Source organism: Meleagris gallopavo, chromosome 2 (genome assembly GCF_905368555.1).
Source record: "Meleagris gallopavo chromosome 2, MGAL_WU_HG_1.1, whole genome shotgun sequence".
NCBI classification, from domain to species: domain Eukaryota; kingdom Metazoa; phylum Chordata; class Aves; order Galliformes; family Phasianidae; genus Meleagris; species Meleagris gallopavo.
In genome coordinates this window covers 40,579,232-40,593,406 of record NC_139405.1, presented here as the reverse complement: position 1 = coordinate 40,593,406, position 14,175 = coordinate 40,579,232, and positions in this window count along the sequence as shown.

The window sequence follows — 14,175 nt, the reverse complement described above, 5'->3', positions numbered from 1 at the left end:
AAGAGTTACAACTTTTCCATATTAAACACTAAGTCATATCAGTCTGATCCTTTCTTTGGTGAGGTGGAAGAAACAGGCACAGCTTATGCCTTTGGTATAAGGAGTGGAAGCACTATGCTGGGCTTTCTCTGAACATTTCCAGATTGCTCTTGGAACCATCTATCTTTCCTATCTCCCACAGTGTGTCACAGTCAAAACTAATCTTGTACTCTAAGCAGTAATAACTTACACTGTAGCATTTAAAGATGAAGGATTAAGTACTGATACATCATCATAAAGTACCATATATTTGTCTGTATATGTGCCTGCATCTAAATCTGTTCTTACCTGTATTTATATCCGTATCTGGAAGGAGGAATAATCTCATGAAACCTTGGAAATAAAAAACCTGGAGCACAAGCCAGAACTCGGCCTTCTGAATGTTAAACTGTTTGAGAAAATCAAACAGTAAACATTATGCAATGTCAAACAAATGGAAAACCTCTAAATTCCAGCACATTTTATTTGCAGATAAATATTTTAAGTGACTTAAAAAAAAAAAAAGTATATTTATATAATCCTCTAAACCTATGAGTTCAACTGTACGGACAGTAGCTAGGAAAATAATGATAATGCAGATGATTTAATTATCTGTTCATGGAGCAAAGAGATTGTAAAATTTTGGGCACTGATCACTGAAATGCAGCACTCCAATACAGTGCTCCAGTGGGGAAATATTCCCCCTTCTTGTTCTTAGGGTGATGAGATGATCCTTCCATTTGTCTCCAATTCATTATTCCTCACAGTTAGCCTTTAATAAGTAATAATAATAAGTAATAATAAGTAATTTGAAAGAAACAAGAAAGAACAGATTTTTTTACTCTTTAAAAATATTGGTTGTCATAGGTTGGACTATTGGAACAAGTCCACCAGGTTGGAGTTGCAGACATAACCACAGATCTTCAGTTTATTACACAGAGATTTGTTTTTATAGAATTTTGTAGAACATACCTTCTTGGAAAAGCACAATTTACATGTTTGTTCCATGTGGATTTAAATTTTCAAGATTGTTACAGCTGTGGGGAACTAGGGCTACTCCTACTCTCAGAGAAGTACAGGGAGATGCACTGTCATAAGCAAAAACAAAACAAAACAAAACAAAAAAACCCAACAATTCAACAACAATTCAGTGAGTGCCTTTGCAAACTACTTGAGAAGGAAATGCTACTAGTCAGCATGCCTAAGGGTCTGGCTGTTTGTTACTCTTTCCTTCCACAGACAACTCTTCTCAAATTTTGGTCCCACTGAACTCTTCCAAGTACCAGCTGTAAGAACCAAATTTGACCTCACTTGTGCAGAAATGTGATGTGTAAAGGAGACACTCCATGTCAGTATCCAATATTGGTCAGATGAGAATCTGACCCAACACAACCATTTTGGTGTTTGTGCTCACATGTGTGTGTCTGCCTGTTTGAATCCTTTCAATAGGCGTTTCTAGCTACACTCGCAGCAGATGACTACAAGCATTCTTCTCCCATGACTGGTACATAGCAATTCATGCAGCTCCCTGGTGAAGAATTTTGTTTTAAGACTGTAGCCTTTCCCCATCCTTTTACATCTCGTGACAAAGGGGAATAAATTCTCACTGTCTGCGTTTCCAAAACAGCAGACAAGTTTATTACTGCTAGTAATATTTTCAGCTACAAAATTAAATCAGCTGAACAGCCAAAGCTTCTGACTGAGGTAGGAGGATCCCACATTTGGGACTTTCTCTTTTTCTGTGTAACACATCAGCAGTCCTGGTCAGAGTTCGGTCCCTTCTGACCACAAAAATGAGGCAAGAGAAGCCTGCTGATGGCTCAGCAGGTTGGCCTTTGGCCAGCACAGAGTGCACCTCTCCAACCTGAGACCTAGAGAGATATAGAGACAAGGAGGACAAAACAAAGGGGAGAGAAGTTTGAGGGAGAAGCAAAACGTATTTCCTCAGACACTACAAGCAACTGTTCCTGGTAGGACCATCTGAAAGGATAACCAGCTGTGCTGCTACAGGATCTAAACTAGCTGATGCTCAGGGCAGAAAGGATTTTCCAGGTGGCATGCAGTTGTGGTGTTGTTCACCATTGCTCTTTGTTCAACATGTTTTTGTTTGCTTCCTCTGAAGTACTGGGTACTGTTAAGTGCTGACAGATAAGGGCAGTTTTCTGCAATGGCAAAAATGCTTTAAGCTCTTGTTCCCTACTGCCTCCCAGTCACTGACACCTATTTCCAGCTCACCATTTCTCAAACCTCCTTGCTTTCAGAAGATGGAGATCATGCAAATGATCATTACCAGCCAAACATCCCCAGAGAGCTGGAGCAGCACAACTGAAGGGCTGTCAAGTTGAGATACCAGAGTACCAGAACCTCCCACAGTGGGGCAGAGCCAGAGGATCAGCTGATGTTGGCTTCATATTGGAGGAAAACGTAACACCTGAGGCTGGAAATTCTGGTCAGTGTGAGCACAGGATCCATCCACCAGCCTCAGAAATGTCCTTCCATAATGTATCTTTCACCTAAAGCCATTTCTGGCAAAGCATACACTTTCTTGCCACACTACTACTTCTGCTTTGATAAGAGGCATTCACTGGCTTTTTTCTCACTAGAGGCTTCACTGCATTTTATATTTAATTAAATATTTTTAAAATCATACTTTTTGTCTGAGTACATGAGAGTTTTAGACAAAACTTTTGCAATGATATGCCATGTTAGATTGGCCCTTTTAGGATTAGTTTTCACTAATTTGTGGAGTTGCAGTTAATTTGGGATATTATTAACATTTTCTAATCGAAAGTATCCAGTGATGGTTCTTCACTTATGCAGACAATAAGGTTTAATCCACTGTGAGATTCAGGGTTTTGCTTTCTTGCTTCCCAAAGTGTGAAAGTATTTAAAACCAGCTACAGGTCAAATTTACAGTGGAAACATTATAGTCTTGTGTTCCAGGATTGGGGTGGGAGTCAGGATAAACCCAGAGTATCAGTGGTGATTTTGAATTAATTCCAACTTGTGCACATCTTTAGAACCTGTTTGTTAGAGATGGGCAACACTCACAGCTTAATCATAAACATTTGCTATTAATATTAATCTGTTTCTGTTTATGACTCAGAGCACTTTGTTGCCAGAACACTGAAAACCCCAAAGGCAGTGACAATGAGTGTATTTATGATGTTCGCAGAGATGTTGGATGGGAGTTAGGGGGGATGGTAAAGTCGTTTTACAAATTGGAGTTATGGCTATTTATTATGAGTCATTTTATTGTTTATCTCACCACATCACCTCGCTTCAGTCTATGCTAAGCTTCATGCTGAGAGAGAACCCTTGCCCTGGGAGCCTTCCCAGTCCAGTCAGGTGCCAAGCATCTCTGGAGGAGACATAAAAAGCCCCCATGGAAGTCAGACAAAGTGAAGGGCCAAATAGGAGCCCCAGGTCAGCCCAGGGGCTCACAGACCACACATTTGTCCCACAGGCTGCTTCAAAGGGTAGACAGCCCCAGGAGAGAAGCAGGCACCTATCTAAATGAGAAGGGAAAATGGATGGAGCCTCCTACTCCACTCTTAAGGCTCATCTTCCCCTGGAGAATGTATTCCCCATTTACTTTTTAGAAACAATTGCAAATGTATCTCACTAGTAAGCATAAAACAAGAATGAAAATAAAGCTCTTGGACATCAGAAAGTAATATCTTTGTTTCTGACCACTCTTCGTTTGAAGGAGTAGGATCTCTCAAGCGAGCTGGAAACACCTACAAAAAGCTACCGATGTCAGGAGAAGGAAAGGAAACTCATTTCTAGCTTTAACAGCAGAGTAAATTCCCTGAGACTCCATTTCCCACTCTTCTGAGGAAGGATTTGTTTTATTCCCCCCAAGGGCCACGGCACAGCTCGGTCATGCACGTGAAAAGAGCTGTCAGATATTGAACACTACCAGCATTTCTATGGTAGATCTGTTTTCCCCTAAACAGTCCCAAATTCTTCCTACGTGCCCTACGATAAGAAATCTGCCCCTGAGTCTATAGAACAAAAGATGGCACTGTAAGACAAAATCTGGCATTCAGATCCCCGCTTTTAGCCTTCCACGGTGCCACAAGATGCCTCATAGGAATTCCCTCAGCATAACAAATTTTCAGAACATTTAAAATTAAGCATATGTGTATAATGGGGAAAAAAAAAAAAAGTCCTAACAAATGCAGAAATGCAGAGCAGGATCATTTAGGTATTAGTTGAGATAGAAGCAAATAAAGTGAATAAACATTTCTAATTGACTTGAGTGGCCAGTTGGTTACACAACAAGGACTGGGCTGTGGACTTCAGTGTATTTGTTCCTCTGAGTCATAAGTGTGTCAGGCTCCCTAGAAAAGGCCAGCCAAAGGAGATTGCTCTCTATCTTCCCTTCTGTTTCATTCCATTGGCCATAGGCAATTCCTGAGCATGCTCCTAAATGGTACAAAATAACAAGAACTGGATCTGGCTCACAGGGAGCACACCAGTGTCCCATAATCCTCACTGCTATCCCCTTTCTCTCAAGCTCCTTATCTCAGCATAGCTTTTTGGCTGTGTTTTGTTTCTATTTATGACTTTTTTTCCCCCCTAGATCATTTGTGTTGGTCCAGATATTTGGTAAATAGAAATGAGACATATCAAACACATAAATGAATACAAAACTAATTATGGATAATTTACTGGTCCTGAAGATTAAGAAAAAAAAAGAAAAAAGATATCCTCTTCAATATAGAGGGAAAGCAAGTGCACCCTTTCACCATCTTTCAGTTGACCCACAAGGCTCCACAGAGGAAGGCACCAGGAAAGTCTGTGTGCTGTAAGGCTGATATCTTGCCATTAGGCTTTGCACAGCTTCTCAGATACAGAACACCTTGCTCATGGCTCACAGTACATTCACCCCAAACTTGCTGAAAATTATTGGATCACAAAGATCAGTTGAACCTCTTCTTACTTCCAAATTCTAAATGTCTTTGATGTAAGCACTAGGACTGTAAATTGCTTTATGCTAAAAAATGCTAAAAAAGGCTAAAGTTCACCATTACAGCTGCCTTCTCAACCTCATGTCTGAGCAAAAGTAGTTAGCCCCTCTCCAAGAGATTAACACTGAAAAGTACAGCCCATCTCAGCTCATGAAAATGCTGCAGTCAATTACACTGTGGCTGTGCCGGTGCCTCCTGTGAGGCTCATGGTGAGGCTTTGGAAAGCCAACCAGGATGATATTCAGCTCTCAGCCTTACAAACCCAGGCTTACCAGAGCTGTTAGGAATCCAGTTCCAATCATTTGAGTGCCAAGTTAGAGGAGGAAGTAATGCTATTGGTTATCTGTCCAGATCTAAAATAGATGCCACATCACACTTCTAGGCTCAGTGGTCCTTTCTGCACCTGCAAGGAACACTCCCAGGTATGAGTACATGCTGGGAGAATATCCTGCTGGAAAACAGCTTTGCAGAAAAGAACCTAGATGCCCTGGTGGACACCAAGCTGATCGTGAGCCAGCAATGTGCCCTGGCAGCTCAGCAGGCCAGCAGTATTCTTGGATGCCCTCAGAAAAGCATTGTAAACAGATTGAGAAAGTTGACCCTTCCCCTCTACTTGGTGTTGGTCAGGCTACACCATGAAAGAAAAAGAGAGAAAGATGAGAAAGAAAGAAAGATTCTTCTATCACGCACAGATATACAAAGAGTAGAGATTAACAACTACACTTGATGTGGTTCCGAAGCTGAAAAAGTAGGTGCTGGAACTCTATTTTATTTGGCAGGCAACATCTTTTACTGCATAAAAGAAAATAGAAACAAATCTTGGATATCCAGTTGCAAAGGAGAAACCACGTACTGTGTGGCTCATCTTTTTAGGTTGGTCAAGATCCATCCATATGTAGTTCTGAGTAATGCCAGGGTGGGCATTCATGCCCACACTGACTAGAAAGAAGGAATATCACAAATTTCTCAAGTTTTGTTCTCACAAAATTTTTGATGTATTTGTTTAAACTTTAGTCATTGGGATAGTTCAAATAAAAGTAAGTTGAGCATCCAAATAATGGAGTCTTGTCCCACAACACTGTTATCCAGCAACGATAATTCCGTGGTTGCATTAAATTACCTATGCTAATTGTGTAGGTATTTGAATTTAAGGCTATAGAAATCAGGTTTCAACTGGAAGCATTAAGAAGTTGTCACTTCAAGAAATATGCCAGTGAAAATTTTCCTTCCTTACACAAGCTTTCTGGAAGATGAATATCTCAGGGCCTTTGACATGTTTTCATTCTCCATCAGGTGCCATCACATTGCCCAAGATAGAAGAATTCCAAGAGTTGCAAGAGGCAGAAGCTTTCTGCTTTTTTACTTTCCTGGAAAACACAAAATTCTTTTCACACTTTCGTCTTAGATGAATAAAAAAATAAATTGCATCCCACATCAAACTGAAAATAATCCATGATTTCTACTTTAATCTCTTTAGCCACATCTGCTTTGTATCTTGTGAAGATTTTTTGATTTTGAATGTATGGCATATGTCCAGGATGTTTTTCATCTGAGAACCTGTAATTTTGTGCTCTGAAAGATCAGCCAACAGTAATAGCAATATTGCCTCATTCTTCAAGGAAAAGCATAAACATGCCCCTCTAAGATTTCCTTGCAGGAGTTGTAGCTGCATATTATTTCTGGTGCATATGATTTCTCAGAGAGCCTATGGCATATAGAGAAGTAAAACAGAGTTGATTATTCCATGAACAATTAAAAAAAAAAAAAAGAAGAATAAAAGAGCAAATAATTCTTTGAATTCAATGACTATGGAAAGCCTTTCCTGACTTCTTAGCCCCAGGTCATAGAGAACATGACATTGCATTGGCAGTTGCATTTGCATTCATTCTGGTCTGCAAACAGATCTGGGGTGGGGAAAGAGGAGAGCCCCTACTAGAACTTGGAATTTCCCAGTCTTTCTTCCAGGTCTTACAAAAAAATCAAAGAAAACAGATGCAGTGAGGGCACTGTGACACAACAACTGTTAAGATGTAAACACTCAGAGGTTCTGAACTGTGAAATATATTCCAGCTTGTTCATGGTCTGGAAGCTAAACACATTTTGCTGCTGCAATGCTCAGCATCTGGTTGTTGGATTAGAGCTGGACAGCTGGAAGCCTACTGTTAAAAATAAACGCTATCACAGTGGTAAACAAAAGGTCTTTTAAATGTTTGAGTAGCCAAAAGGTCAAGGAGGAAATACAAGAATAATAGGAGAAAATAAAAATGTTATTTCAGTTATACATTGTGCTAAGTCAGATAGGAAAGTTTGAAATAGATACTTGAGTTATTTTTTCATATGGAGCACAGTCAAAGTGAATGAGGAAGTGAGTATTCAACTTCTTAATTATCTTAATGAGGATAATGCTTTCTTAAATATGAGAGAAAGTAAAACTTTTCTACAGAAAGTTCTCCCTAATGAATTCCCCAGAATTTATGGCAATATCCAGTGTATGTCCTCCCTCATACATGTATTTGTTCATCACATCTAGCTTTGAGACTCCAATCTAAGGCAGTTACTTATAGAAGCTTTCACAGACAATGCTAGGAACCTTTCCAGCATAGTTCATTTCAATGGTCTTAGCAACCTATCTCTGTCCAGAAAAACTCTCACAAGATGATTGTGACAGCCTTCAGCATCAGCAAGCACTCAAGAACTACTTGAGACCATGGGAATGTTTAATATTCCAAAGGTCATATCTGGACTCTGAGCACAATACTTTCAGAAAGTCTGGAGGGAAATAGATGACAACATGCTGCAGGATGAGCTTGGAGTCTAAGAAAACAATTCTAACAGACAATCAGAGCTGTATTATCAGTGCTTGCATTACCTTTACTGTAATGCCAAACAGCATTTCTTGTACAAAGTAATCTCATTGCTCTCTAGCACAAACTGTTATCTGTGTCACTTCCATGGAAGAGCTGAAAGCACTAACCACCAGTCTCTTCCAACACAACATATACATGAATGCCATAGCAATTTCAGAGAGTTCCCTTACCAACAGCAAAGCAGAAATATGAGTGGGCATTTCCACGAAAGGCCAGAGAAAGACTGGAAGACTAGGATTCTTCCAGCAGTGGATTTTGCTAGTATCTCACAATATAATAAATGGGTGAAATTTTCTCTTTACTAATTTGTAGCCTAAAAAAATTGCTGGGCTGTTATCAATAAGCAGAGGTCAGAATAATAAATCATTTCACTGAGGACTCCCAATCTCATCTCCGTGCATACTGGGAAGAGAAAGGATTTCACAGTATTATAGAAAAGCTCTCAATAATGGATAAGCTCTCTTACCAGAAGATATCCTATGCAAATCTTCCCCAGTTCTCACGGAGAACAAAAACAAAAGGGAGTTGAATAAAGTCAGAAGAAAAAGAAAGGAAGAAACATAAAAAAGAATTACAGATTATTATTTATTTTAATTTATTGATTTGTCCTTTTCAGATGGATAATGAGCTCATGAAAAGGCATTACAAGAAATCTAAACTAGTACATAGACATCAATCCATCAAAACATATACAAGTGAAGCAACCACAACATTTTAAAGACTGTTTCTATATTTGCAAAGTTTGCTCATAATTATTTCAGTTGATAAACTGCAGAAGCATCCATTACACTACATTCAGCTTTATTCACATACGGAAAAATCTTCTGGAATGTAATAAGAGTGAAGTTCAAATGGCCCAATAGAAATGACTGTATCCAACATTTATATCCCTTCTATACAATTCTATAAATTGATTTTTAAATTCTGTAGGAAGACTATCACTCTATTAAATCTGTCAGATTTTTTCCATAAGCGCTACGTGCAAAAGTGCTTATAGCAAATATTCCCATGTTCTTCTGCATTAGAAAAAAAAAAAAAAATACAACAAAATCTGTGACCTTCTATATATCCATTTGTTAATACTCGATTGATACTAGAGTAGAGAGACCTTTCCTTTTTTTGGACTTAATGGTATTTGGAAAGAGACCCACTTCAATCCATCCAACAAGTCTCAGTGATGTGAGAAAAGAGACCACTAACACATCAGTACTCTCTAATATTGGAAGACCCCCTTTTGCACTGAATTAGTGCCTGGAAAATCTGCTCCCCTTATGCTTTTTCCATGTGATTTGCTGGAGCTCACTCTTGCTCCATTGCTGGGAAGGCCAGGACATATCCCCTGGCAGTTTTAAAAACTTTTATAAACTGGAAAGTATTTTGTTGGCTTGAACTTTGCTTGCCTAGAATCTATGCAAGATGCTGCTGTTATTGTTGGGGTGTTAGTTGAGTTAAATCCTGTTATTCATTACCATTCAACTGAATGGTTTATTTTTTCAAAGGTTTTGTATTTACCTCAGGATGTCAATTAATCCTATTCCCAATTGCTTATTTATGTTTCCTCCATTTGTTTCATTCTCATATGTTCAGGAACTTGGTGGGGGGGGGGGGGGGGGGGGGGATTTATTGTTCCAGCTTGGTTTCCAATTTTTTATTTCAGTCTAGGTGAGAAGGCTAATCTACAGTGATTCATATACCTGTCAGGTGAGAGAAAGATGGATGTTATGGTGCCAAGCAAGCAGGCCCTTTCCTAAGCAGCCTTAACAACAGCTGCATTTTCATCATCCCTGAAATGTGAGGAAGCCATGTATGGAGAACTTTGATGTTTCAGGTGAAACAGAACAATGTTTTTGTGATAAGAATTTGCATGTATTAAATGTGAGCCCAGTGTTATATCATGTTACCCTTTCTAAAGCAATTAACTGGGCCTCCCTGAACTTTCACTGGCTGAAATATGATTTGAAATCCTGGAAATGCCAATGTGTGTGTCTGTATGAGCATATGTGCACAGACAGGGGGAGAATGCAGCATTCTTAATTCTCTTTCCAGTTTACATAAAAATTTCTTGTAAAAGATCTGAAAATATGTATGAAGTTTAGATCTTTAAGTCATTTACCATTCAGTGCACTCAAAAATTTGCCAACAAGTCATTCACTTACTTATTTGGCTCCTTGCCTATGAAATGCACTGTGGAAGGATTTATACAAAGAGTTTGATGGAAACGGGAGACCAAGTCAAGACTATATTCCCGTGCTGCTGAGGAAATATGTCTTTAGTAAAGTGAATGTGCTTTTTAGTGTACCTGGAATGAAGTTTTAAGCAATAGTTTTAAGCTGGTGATTTGTATACTTTGAACTCTATAATGGAAATAATACCAACCACTGATTTGGGTAAAACTAAATCCTGGAATGGCTTTCGTCCCATTGGATCACTCCTCTGCTAAAGAAAAAACTTACTGCATCTGAAAGAAATAATATTCTAAAATCAATAGGGGAGAACAAGTAAATCTTTTTAAATCAAACTCAAAATTTCCTGAAAGCCATGAAACACTAGGACAACATCAGTTTGGGTGTTTCTATTTATTTGCCTACTTCTGTTGCTATTATAAATGCAACACTTAGCTACAGATCATGTTATAAAATGTCATGGCTAGTTCCTACGGTAGGAATATAGACAGACTTGAAGTTAGAAATCACTCATGTATTTATCTGTGTCAGTAATTTATTAACTTGCACATCACTTAAGGAAGGATCATTCAGACCCCACCAGAGCACTGCACACATTGCAAACAGGTAGGTGCAATGCCAGAGCATCCCTGGCCCATGTCAGAATGGAAATATATACCTGCTGGTGAAGACCACTCAATCTCTTGTGAATTATGCCACAGTCTTTTGCCACCTTTTCAGTGTATCCAGAATGCCATTTCTAAGACTCCATGCTGATGAAGAACTTTCCAGCTGTGCTCCACCAGTAGTTGTGTGACAGAAAGGCAACATATGTGCTCTTTATCAGAGGCAGCAAAGTACTTGGGGAAAGATGCACATAGGAAGACCTTTTGGAAAGGTCATTTTAATCTGTGTTGCAATAGAGTGCTTGGAGGAGCCACAACATTTCTACTGTATTCTTTAAATACAGTGGCATTTCTAAGCGACCCAGCCCTAAGTTATATGAGTCCAATCTCTGGCCTCATAAAAATTTAGAAAAAGTAGGGTGAATCATGATGAAATATTTTCTGGACTGGTCTGAAATAGCCCACGAGTGCCAATGTATTTGGAATTGAGCCAACATTTTTTTTTCTCATCAAAGTAAGCATATGTGCTCAGTTCTGTATACAGCACATAGAGAGCAAACAGGGCACAGGCACATGGGCAAGAATATTGAGACATCTGTACAGAGTGAAAGGACTCATTGAATTATCTGGCTTTCTCTAGATAAATATCTAGTAAATATACCCTGCTAAGCAACGTAAAATAACTAATGAGCCGTAGTCCACTGAGAATCGCTGGCAGTATGACCTTACCTCTGGCTTAATATTTTGTTTTATAGTATTGAATAAATGAATTTATGAACTTTAGTTTCAGTACCTTTGCTTCTGCTCCAGCCAGAAATTAACTCTGCCTCTTCTGTATGGAAATTTGCTCACTTATGATAGTACATTGCTCCCTCATTCTTAATCTGTCTAAAACGAACATTACCAAACACAGTATTCCTGTACAGCTTTCTTACAAGATTGAAAGGAGAGCAAAACTGCCAAGTAGGCAGGGACAACAGAGTTCAGCAGTGTCCCAGAGCATGTCAAAGAGTGCATTCCTTCCTTGTTACTGCTCAATGAGAGGGAAGAACGGAGCTCTTTTCAAATGGCTTCTTTCTTCGGGAACAGCCATCTCACTTAGAGGTATGGCATCCTCCATTACAACAGTGTGTGCATGCTCATTGACAGTAAAATGATCCACGTTTAAAAAAATGCATATTTTTTTACATAGAAAACCACACAATGTGGAGCACTCATAGGCTAAAGCCCATGGACTCAGGCAGACCACCCACACACTCTCTGCTGTATGTCACTCTATAGGACAGAAGTAAGGTCCTGATGAGGCCTGAAGTCATTGATCGACTTCTCAGACAGCAATCATCTAGTGGAAATAGTGAGATTCTCAGCCAGAAGAGGGGTAAATACTAAGTAACAGAACAAATTCCTCTAGGTTAAATTTCATTTTTCACAGAAAAATGAAAAAAGCATAAAGCATACTATTTTAACAATTCTTTAAAATAACCCCATCATTAGGAGGTGTCTGTTTTTCAGTGTTTGTTCCCATTTCTGACCAAAATGTCCTTTGGGGCATGCTGCACAGAGAACAAAACCTAGAAAGCGCCTGTAAAATTGTTACAACAGGAAGAAAAGTGCCAGCTAACAATAGGTAAAGCTTTTATAATAACAACACTTCATGAAAATTTCATAAGCGTATTTAAAAATGTGGTTTTTTTCTCCTGTTCTCAAAAAAGCTGTAAAAATACAGTTTACTTATCAATAAATTGTAAAGCAGATGGTGTGTCTCACCAGTACTGGAAAGAAACAGCAGACACTGAGTCTAAAGTACCACAATCATCCAATTAAAATCTATTACAATAACTTGCTATCCTCCAATGATGAACACTGAGCAAGACTATAAAGTACATATGATATTAACATATGTTGTATCCATGACATTATGGATTGCAGTACTCAATTTCAAAATTTTCTTAACACAAGAGAAACATGATTTTCAGCAACTCCAAACCACGCACTTGAATAATCACTATAAAGCATGCCTAAGACCAAACCCAGTACCAACGCTTCATAACAAGGATACAGCCTCTCAGTTTGCTCACCTTTAAATCTATACACCACCATCTCTGAAGGACTTGAAAATCTAGTCATGCCAAATACGTACATTACTTAACTTCCCTGAAGTTTTGCATCCCCTTCTTCTGACTTCATCCGTCCACATAATCACCACCACAATGACAAGAACAAATTCTTCTAGTATTGTACCTTTCAGTCCCATCTCCCAAATCCAATTAAATTTTTTTGTCTGATGGAAGCTCCAGACCCACAGTTTCCCCATGATTCTAACAAGCTGTCAGGGACAGCTTTGACATCTGACTGTCTATTCAAAATGAAGTGTGTATAATTGATTCAGGAGTTATCAACATTCAAATCGTATATTGCTTGATTTTACCTTCAGGAATAAACGGGGTCTAATCATCATTTAAAAAGCTGTTGTCTGCCAACTGCAAAATACCCAACCCAAGGGCATCTCCCAGGTTTGAAACACTGGCTGGGTTTCTAGACATCCAAACTTTTTCTATGTCTCAGCATTTCTAACCAACTCCTGCAGTTCTAAAACAATCATCTATATATCTAAAATCAACCTTTAGGACTCACCAGATGAGGATTTCTGGGTTTTTTTTACCTTCTGCAGAGTTATGAACAATGGCAGCGGTCTTTTTTTGAATAATAAAAATGCTAAAATGGATGCAGGTGACTCACAATTCCATTGTCTTACTTTTCTGCTGTGGTTACTTTGCCAGATGTGGAGTTCGGTGTTGGTTACAAAAAGTCATCAGCATTCAGATCTTTGTCTTCTCAAATATAATCTCATGTCACTAATACAAACTAACAGCAAGAGAGCCAAGGATGTGAGAGCAGACATAAAGGTTCTTGCTTGAAACTTTGCTTATAATCTACCTCTTTTATTATGTTCACAGAAGAAAGAGGAATAAGTAAGAGGTTATTATTTTAATTTTTCCACCATTCACTGCCTCATAGAAGGGATCTAAGTGAAGAAATATGCCCAAGCAGTATACCAGAGCAACATGAATAGGTAGAATTTATAGGCCATGTGGGAAATAGCTCAGTTGCAGAGAAGGTCCTTTTCTCCTGCTTTTGCCACTTGATTCACTCCCAGTTTTAACAAAGGCACTCAATCTGGTTATTTCATGAGATGAAGAACCTACTACTTCACTTAGCAGTTTTCCCTCCCACAGTGTTCAAAAAATATGTGGTCATAGATTCTTTTGATGTTTTTGTGCATGCATAAGAGAAACATTCAGTACTTTCTTTTCTCCAGACATGAAGGTATTCAAATAGAGCATCCAACATCCATCTTTGTGTTGATTTTTTTTAAATAGAAGTTGTTGAAGCAGTTTAAATATCTCAATGTGAATAATTCTGGTACTCTTTTTGACATTGTCTCTAATTTTTCATGTTTCTTGATGACTAATTGACATCAGCACCGATTCTTTAGTGTCTGACATGTTCAAATTGAAATCATTTC